Source organism: Echinops telfairi, unplaced genomic scaffold, assembly GCF_000313985.2.
Source record: "Echinops telfairi isolate 266 unplaced genomic scaffold, ASM31398v2 ScPeMD7_5927;HRSCAF=6808, whole genome shotgun sequence".
NCBI classification, from domain to species: domain Eukaryota; kingdom Metazoa; phylum Chordata; class Mammalia; order Afrosoricida; family Tenrecidae; genus Echinops; species Echinops telfairi.
This window is the reverse complement of record NW_022109827.1, coordinates 1,582,684-1,592,799: the sequence shown is the minus strand read 5'-3', so window position 1 is coordinate 1,592,799 and position 10,116 is coordinate 1,582,684.

Below are 10,116 nucleotides of genomic sequence, written 5' to 3'. Positions count from 1 at the left end.
GTGTTGGGAAAGTGAGCATCACAGAATGCCGAATTATTAGAACAAAGTGTTCTTGTGTTGAGGGAGTACTTGATTAGAAGCCATATGTCCATCTGCATCCTTAATCTTTAACATATAGATATAAGTACATAGATCTATTTCCCTCTCACTATATAAAAATATATTTACACATGGAAGAAGCACACCAGCCTGTGTGATCATGAGGTGTGTCGATGGGATCAGGTATCAGGCATCTGAGACCCAGAACAAAATCATGCCCAATGTGAAGAGGGTGAGTGTGCAGAGTGGAGACCCAAAGCCCATCTGTAGACAATTGGACATCCCCTCACAGAAGGGTCACAAGGAAGAGATGAGTCAGTCAGGGTGCAGTATAGCACCAATGAAACACACAACTTTCCTCTAGTACCTTAATGCTTGCTTCCTCCCCACTATCACACCCTCAGTTCTACCTTACATATCGGATTAGAACAGAATATGCACACTGCTACAGATAAGAGCCCGTAACACAGGGAATCCAGGATAGATAAACCCCTCATGGCCAACAATGAGAATAAAAATACCAGGAGGATAAAGGGAAGGTGGTGGAAGAAAGAGAGAATTGATCACAAGGATCAACATATAACCCCCTCCCAAGGGGACGAACAATAGAAAAGTGGGTGAAGGACGCGAGAGGACAATGTAAGATAAGAAAATAATAATCTATAACTCATCAAGGGTTCATGAGGGAAGGCAGGCTAGGGGAGGGGGGAAAAGAGGAGCTGATATCAAGGGCTCAAGTAGAAAGAAAATGCTTTAAAAATGATGATGGCAGCATGTATACAAATGTACTTGACACAATGGATGAATGTATGGATTGTGATTAGACATTTAAGAGCCCCAATAAAAGTATTCAAATATATATTTATATATATATATATATATTCATAGCTGTTTCTTTGTTTTGTTCTTTTGGCAACCCACCAGCAAATGAGGACCCTACGGGCTTTCTTCCATCCATGTTACCATGGTCTCTGCTTTAGGAAGACAGCACTTCTTCCATCGTCTTTTGTGGGGCTTATTTTCTGGCACTGTCTGACAATATTCTGCTGATATTCATGAGAGTTTCCAGGTCTATGTTCTGCTGATAGTCACAGGTTTTCAGTGGCTAATTTCTCAGAATAGGACAGCCTATTCCTTTTTCATACTCTATTCCAATTTGGAAGCTCTGCTGTAATCCGTACATTTTGGGGTGCCTGCTGGCATCCGAAAGCCAATGATGTACCCTTCCATCATCACAGTAACAGACAAACCACCACAGTGTGGCACACTGACAGAGAACGGGGAGAATGAAGCGTGGAGAACTCTAGCTCTGGCTTGTTCTCCTTTGCTATTCCCTGGTTTCAAAAATGAGTTATCCCAGATACAAGAAGAGAAAAATTCCCAGGGCAATCAAGAAAAGTCAAAAGCAGAGAGCACTCTGAATTTCCTGCCTGATGTGGTGGTGAAGACAGCACAGGTCCTGGCATACTGAGACCAGAGGCCAAGGCCAAGAGACCACCAGACAGAGAATGTGAGACTGAGAATCCGGGCAGCAGTAAGCTCTTTGGCTCATAGACAGAGGCAGAAGACAAAGGGATACATAACCGAGAGGCTATCAAGAGAATGACTTAGCTACTGCCCGCAGAGAGGCATTGCTGAGGACCAGGGACTATATTCTTAATGCATTCTGATAGTGGCTTGTTTCAAACTGTTAACTAACCTGTTACCTTTCCTAACAAACCCCCATAAGTGTGAGCATTGTCTGGAAGCTCTGTGGGACCACTGAAATAGATTATTGAAACCAGCCGAAAAGCCAAGTGTAGTGCAAGAAACAGTTGGGGTCAGAATAAGATAAGGAGGATGAACAGTGAAGGCATGTCTGACTCCTGTCTGGTGACAACTGGCTGATGAATTCCATTTCTCCCTTGTGAAGCCCAAAGAGGTCAAATGTGGCTCTCCACGGCACTTTTTGCAGAAGTCCTACACTGGAAACCTTCCAGATTTAGGTAAAAGAGATATAAAACAGTCAGAGCTATGCCATAGCAGCAGTGATACTAGGAATGGTGGCCACAAGAGTGAGTGCTAACAGTAGCAACAGAGCAGAGGAGTGCTGTCCAAGGACTGCTCCGGCAGGGGGCATGCCAGCCCCAGAGAGCGCTGGAGACGCCTTTGAAAATGAATGTCTGCTCTCAGAGGGTTAGGTTTCTCTCCATGGGACGTTGAGGCACTCTGCAGACATCTCACACATATCTTAAATTCTGTTTTTATGCTCTGCTCACACTTTTTCTGGGCTTTATGGAAATTAGTGCCATAACTATGGTGATTCCATGAGTTTTGTGGATGTTGTAATAAATTATTTTATGCAATCAATCGTGTCATAGATTAGAAATAATAGGCATATTGGAAAATAGTAATATATTTACCTCTATATAGAAATTAGTTTTATGCTTATTATTATTGCTTAAGTCATGGATCATGAAATTGTGGATGTTATCACTTCCGAGATTATCTTATCATCATTAAAGCTCACCACTGCATTCCCATAGCTTACCTTAACATTTTGTATGCAGGCTCCATACTATTTGTTAATGGTATAAGGATAACCAACTCATTGAAAAATCATCACAGCATAATGAATTGAGCCTAAGATTTGGAATACAATTTCTACTCTCACCTTTTTTTCTTCTTCTTCTCTCTTCCTACCCACAGCCGCCATTTACAGGGTCACCAGCAGTCAGTTTAGATTTTGGAACGTCACTCGCATTTTCAATGTCTGGGTTTCTATTTCTCTACTATCACAGCAGGACTCACGTTGGTGCACTTCTGTGTATATGCAAAGCGCTCATGGATGACAAGCTCTGACCACACTTTCTGTTTTGTTGCCTCCTCTATTACTATCGTTTTTGGAGAACTAGCTATCTACAAAATGGTTAAGTTCTTAGAGAAAAACAGATACAGTAAAACAGACAAAGATGGATATACATGTAAGATGATCCCTGCTGACTTCAAAGAATGCTAATACATAGTTTATTATTTATAAAGTACTATGAAGAAAATTTATATGGATCTCCTGGTTTACATTCTTATACTGAAAAGTAACAGTTCCCTATATTTAGTTAGAGTCAAGATTGTTCACAAGGGCCAGAAAACTGCTGTCCCTAGGGCAGTCAGCCTTGAATAAAAAATAGTTCTGTTACCACCCCAAGCTCTTTAACCCAGTTTAATTTTTTTCCCTTTTGCTGTAAATACAAAGCTATTACAAGTTTTAGAACTCTAGAGGCATCTTTTCTGACCTTATTCCCCTCCCCTGATGAACAAGAGAATTTAGAACTAAATGTATAATTTATATATAATACCATAGGCGCACAATACAAATGGAATCTTTCAAAGATAAACCCCTACACATATTTTACACAAAGAGCTTAAGGACAAAGGATGTTTTAGGATTTGGATTCATTTGTGCAATCGATACTTATTTACATTTGCTGGAGAAGGCTGTACTATGATCTATGGAGGAAAAAGGAAATGATCATGAATCCTAATGTCAAAATGAGACAACAGAGGAAAAATGTATCTTTGACCAATACTTTCCTGTGATTTCATTTCACTTTGTGTGTTTGTTTTCAAGCATAGGTTTTTAAGGAAAATGAATGTGTGCATCTATTAGCCTTCTCCTAGCACACAAAAACTGATGAGCACTACTTAGATTTCATGCCGGAAGAAATGTTCAGGGTCCATTTCTTATTAGCACTGAGGGTACTTGCTCACATTTAGGGGAGAATAACCATGTGCAAAAGTTTCCCACTTACCAATTAATTTTATTTCTTTCTTTTTTTTAAATATCTATATGTTTCTGATTCAAATGTTTGGTGGAGAATTCTGTCAAAAAGCCTAAAGCCTGAAAAATATTAAATTTGTCAATCCACAATGCATGGGGCATCTGAATTTGATCTCCTTTTCCTCCTCTCTCTAACAACTTCTCATATCACTATTTCAAAGACCCAAATTTCAGAGGGAAAAACAAAGTTAATTCATATAATTCTTGCTTCTTGACTATTCTTCAACTTCTTGAAATCCAAAGATCAGATATAACAGAGAAGCATCATATTCTGGTGCTAGGGAAACTATTCTGGGGTCTTTATGAAGCCTACTTCCAGACAAATTGAGAGAGAAATTATCCACTTTACTCTCACAATGAATCTCTCTTGTACTACATGGCATGAGGCCAAGCTATAAAATGATGTTTTAATGTTGCAAGCCACATCAAAGAAACACCTTAACGATGTTTGGTCCTGCCTGAATATTGAGAGATCGCTTTGAAGACTCACACAATACATTCTACAAGCTGGTGATTGCTTGTATTTTCCCATTAAGATGGAACAAAACAACAGTTATTTCAGCAGTTTATGTGAAAACTATAGATAGGAATATGTTTATACTGCCAAACACTCATCACCCAAGGCTTGTAATTAAACACATACCTTATGATCAGCACATACAACTTTAAACTGGTCTCACATTGGGGAAGGAAAAGCCATTTTTGAGAACAAAGCATTTGAAAATTAAACATAAATGATAGAACACACTATCTAGAGGCACTGTTTAACTAAAGGACTTTTGAAAAAAAATTACACGGGATAAATTCAGATGATTTCCTTCATCAGGGGCATTGTAAAACATCTATTTTACTAAGAAACTAATTTATTTCTCTTCGACAGTGTATTTGAAAGCTGCTGCTTCTGTGTATGATGCTACGCCGGGGGCAGTGAGAGATATAAACAGGGACTAGCGAATGCAGTCCTCAAGGAGAGAAGAGTCAGTTCTCCTGTTTACAAATCTTATTACTTTTGTTATGCCAAAAGCCCTTGGTTTTTTGGTTTGTTTGTTTCAGTATATGTTATTATTGAACTGCTTCTTTTTAAAAAATTCATTATTAATTGGGAGTTAATACATAGATCATAACATTCCAAAGCCCTCTGTTTTTCAGTCAGCCACATTCTACTCTGTGGCACTTTATCTAATCGAATGTACATAAAACCAACTCAGACACAGAAATTATTGTCTTAATTATATGGCTAACATAAAAGCAGAATATTAATTATATTATATAATTTATATATATAATATAAAATATAATATTAATTATGAAAAGCAAATGATTTCAGTTACCCAAAAGAATCGTCATTTTCATAGACTTATACAAAGGCACAGTTTGTGGTCTCAACAATGTACTAAGCCAGTTGAATGATCTCAAGCAAGGCGCATCTACAATGCTTGGGAATGTGGTGAAAATGGAAATTTGGAGGCTTTGCCCCACCTACTGACTCAGAAGCTCTGACAGTGGTGCCCAGGGAGCTGTGCTTGTGTAAACTCTCTGGGACATGCTGATATACACTAAAATTTGAGAACCACAGCTCTCATCCTGAGTGTGAAATTTGTAGCGTATGATGATATCATGGATTCAACCTAGTACTCTTTACACAGGCGATGCTGGTTAGACACTGCAAAGCAGCTAGAGTTCATCTTTCTGTGGTTTTAGAGCAGCCTCCATGCCCCCAATTCCCTTTCTCATAACCAGTCAGTTTGCTGAGATTTTTCAGTTATGATCTACATTTACTTTCACATCCATCATGACAATAAAGGAAGTAGGGATGTACTTGGCATCCATAGTTGCCCCATATATAAGAGGATTAATCCTGTACCATCCACAAAATTGCTATTATGCTTGAGCCCATTGATGAAGGCACTATGCCAATCCTCTTTTCACCAGATCTCGTCTTTGCTAAGCATGATGCCCGTCTCCCGGGACTAGTTCCTCCAGATGTTCTTGTTAGGAGTCATCGATTTTGATTGGTTCTGATTCACAGTGACCCTGTGAAACATATGAAACATGTGAAACACAGCCCAGTCCTGCCCCATCCTCACCACTGTTCTATGCTTGAGCCCATTGTGGTGGCCTTGGTGTCAATCCATCTCGTTGACGGCTTTCTTTTTTTCCCCTGACCGTCTACTTTAGCAAGCACTGTGTCCTTCTCCAGGGACTCAAGTTTGTCAGTTTGTCATACTCTGGTGGCTTGCATGCTGCTGTAATTCTGGAAGCTATAACACTGGCATTTCAAATGCCAGAACGGTCACCCAACGTGAACAGGTTGCAGCAGAGCTGCCAGATTCAGAACAGGCTACAGAAGAAGGCCTTGGCTGTGCACTTTGGAGGAAGTGGTCACTGGAAACCTTAGGCATAGCATGGAAGCATTGTCAGATATTGAAGATGTAATGAATGGAAGCAGAACCTTGTCAGAGAGGGTACCAGAGGGCGGGCCCTCGTGTGGGAGGGCGTTGGAAAAGTGACTGAGAGGAGCTGCTTTCTTGAAGTAAAGCTAACCATGGTGATGTGACTCGTTCCTCCTGGTTACGTGGCTAAAGCACGTGAAAGGACTCTTACCATCCTCCCCTCTAAGGGGAATTCTGGCTGCACTTCTCCAAAGACAGATTTGTTAGTTCTGGTGCTCATATATTCAATATTCATCACCAATACCATAATCCAAATGCACCAATTCTTCTTTACCCTTTTACCAATCTTAATACGTGTTTGAAGCTGATGTGCTTAATACAACCTGTCATTTGATTTTTTGACTGTTGCTTCCATAGGTGTTGATACCTTCCAAAGAACTTAAAATCATCAAAAACCACAATTTCAAAATGTAGTCATCAAAATGCTTGCTATTCTTGTTGTGTCCTGTTAAGTCCTTTCTGATTCTAACAACCCCATAGGACAGAGTAGAACTACGCCATCGAGTTTTTTAGCCTTTTCTCTAGCTAACCCACTGGTGGGTTTGAACCTCTGACCTTTTAATTAGTCATCATGCACTTAACCACTGAGCTACCATATAAAAAAGACATACAAATACCTCATTTTAGAGATTTTCTGGGTTGTTTGATTGTTGGCTTGCTTCGTTCTTTCTGAGCAAGAAAGATGAAAGAAAAAAAGGAGAAAAAGTCAATGTCATGCCTGAAGCTAATGGCATTGCCTGTAATATTCAGGAATCTATGGATTCATAAATCTTATTCATTCTCTGAAATACTTCAGACAAGTTTGATCTCCTGTCCTGATGCCAATGTCTCATAAGGAGGCAGAGGGCATAGAATGTGCCTGCTTTTCTCTTCTCTCTTTAAATGATCATTCTGGGACCCCTGGAGGGATTTAGTGAAGTGTTTTGTTTTCTGCGACTGAATAGAGAAGTGTACAGATTCTTAAATGACAGAGTAGGCTCTGCAGGATTGCTGTTAGGTGCTAACGAGTTGGTTCTGACCCATAGTGACCATCTACATCAAAGAAAGAAACGCTGCCCAGCGGGTCCTAGGCACCCTCGCAATTGTTATGTTGGAGCCTGCTGTTACAACCAGTGTCAATCCATCTCATTGACAGTTTCCACTATTCCACTGCCCTTCAAGCCCTCTAACAAGTCCAAAGTACGTGGGACGAAGTCTCACCATGTTCTTTACTTCTAAGGAGCATTCTAGTTGTACTTCTTCCAAAATACATGATTTTGCCTTTTGGCAGTAGATGGTACTTTTAATATTCTTCACCAGCCTCACAATTTATACACATAGCTCCTTCTTCAGTTTTCCTTGTTCAGTGTCCAACTTTCACATTCACAAGGGGTGACTGAAAAGATCATGTCGTGTCAGTCTTCAAAGGGACATTCTTGCTCTTGAACACTTTAAAGAGGTCGTGTGCAACAGAACTGCTCAATGCAGTAATTTGAGTCCTTGACTATGGCTTCCATGAGCTTGGATTGTAAATCCAAACAAGATAAAATCTTAGACAACTTCAATCTTTTCTTCATTTACTGGGATGCCATCTATTGGTCCAGTGGTGATGTAGTGGTTACACAACGGACTGCGGATTGCAAGGTTACTAGTTCAAAACCACCAACAGCTTCACAGGAGAAAGATGGGGCTTTATACTTCTATAAACAGTTACATCTTGGGAACTCACAGGAGCAGTTCTACCCTGTTCTCAACCTTCCTAATGCCTCGATCCTTGAATACAGTTCCTCATGTTGTGGTGACCCCCAACCATAAAATTATATTTTTTGCTACTTCATAACTGTAATTTTGCTACTGTTATGAATTGGGGAACCCCTCTGAAAGGGTCATCGACTCCCAAAGGGGTCGCGATCCACAGGTTGAGAACTGCTGCTATAGGGTAACTGTGAGTCGACATAGACTTAAAGCAATGAGTGAGTGAGTTACACTGAGTTGCAATCCACATCAAAGACTGCATCCTTGGTGTTCATCCGCAAATGCTCCATGTCCTCCTCAATTTGGGCAAGCAAGGTTGTGATATGTGCATGTTCCAGGTTATTTAAAAAGCTTTACTGATCCTGGTGCTGCATTCTGCTTCATACAGTCCAGCTTCTTGTGGTTTTGTTTTTGCATCGTACAAAGCTGACACACCCCTCGCTTGATTTTCAACCATGTTGTGTCCCCTTTTTCTCTTTGAATGGCTGCCTCTTGCTCCATATACAGGTTTCACGCGAGCACAATGAAATGCTCTGTAATGCCTATTCTTCTCGATGCTATCCATAGTTTGTTTTGATCCACACCGAAGAATGTCTTTGCACTCAATTGGGGGTAAGGTGTGTATAAAACTAAATGTAGGTTCTTAGAACTTCTGAAAGACACGAAAGCCCAACAGGATGTCAACTAACACTCAAAATAAATAAAGCCAATCTAATGCATATCATCTGGCTCAATAATTCTACCATCCTGAAATCTGTATAGACTTTCCAAAGAAGCAACTAGTGTAGTAATTTCTTTAACCCCACTACCATCTACTGGAAGGATATTTAGCCTTCCAACTTTCTAATATTTAAAAATAACTTTTCCAGGATATGGCGATAGAATTATATTATTAATCACCATATTAATAATATAAATTAATAGTTGAGAATTTATATTAATTTACTAATTTCTGTATCGTTTTCACTTTCTTTCTATGCCAATGAATAGAAAATCCAACCCAATCTGCTTTAAGACCCAAAGTGATTTTTACTGGTTCAAATACAAATATATCCAGAGGCAAAATTTGTTTTAGCCACAGCTGGATTCAGGGCTCAAATACCCACTTCTGGTTCTTGCAAAGTCAGCAGTTCAAAGCCACCACCAGCTCTGAGGGAGAAAGGTGAGGCTTTCTAGAATTTCAGAAACTCAAAGGGCAGATAATGCCAACTCATAGGGTTGCTGTGAGTTGGCATCAACTCGGTGGCAGTGAGCTTGTTTTGTTTGGGCTCCAGGTCTGCCCCGAGTACTGGCTTCATTCGCACGTTTCACAAGTGGCACAAGGGGCTCTAACGTCACACTGCCACTACGCAAAGCCCTTGGAGGTCAAAACAAAGCAGTGGAACTCTTATTTAGCCCCGGTTTGGCCAAACTGCGGCCACCCAATTTTCCCTATACCAACGGCAATACCAGACAGACAATGATTTCCACTTGTTGGGCCTGGGGTGTCCTGTCAGATCAGGGGCTGACATCAATTAAAGCAAGCAGGCCATTGGCGGCCCGGTTGGTGTTTCCTTCACTGCCATAGAGTGGCGTCCAAATCATGGAGATCCTGCCGGGCAGAGGAGAAAACCCCCTTGAGGATTCTGGGCCTATCGCTCTTTAGGGAGGTGGAAAGCCGCGTCTTTCACACGGATGGCGCACTGGTTTCCAACTGTTGACCTTTTGGCGAGCAGTCCAGCCCACAGCTAGCTCTCCACCAGGTCTCTGGGTGGCTGAAGCTTCCAGAACAAAGAAGACCGCTGCGGAGCAAAATCACAAAGGCCCCTGCAACTGATCGCTAGCAGGTTCCTTTCCCTGCTGCCTCCACTTCCTCAAACTTTAGCATAGGCAACGGTAGCCAAATGAGATTGAGATTTTTAAAAAAATGAGTAAAAAAATTCAAAATGAGATTAAAAGAAAAAATTCATGGATGTGCCTAACCAAACTATTTTGAAGAGCATAACATCGCCTCGCCCTTTATATCCCAAATGTCCTTTCAATCGCTGACCCTGCCCTGAGTCTTCAAGGCAGCCTTTGAGAACGCAGGTGAAG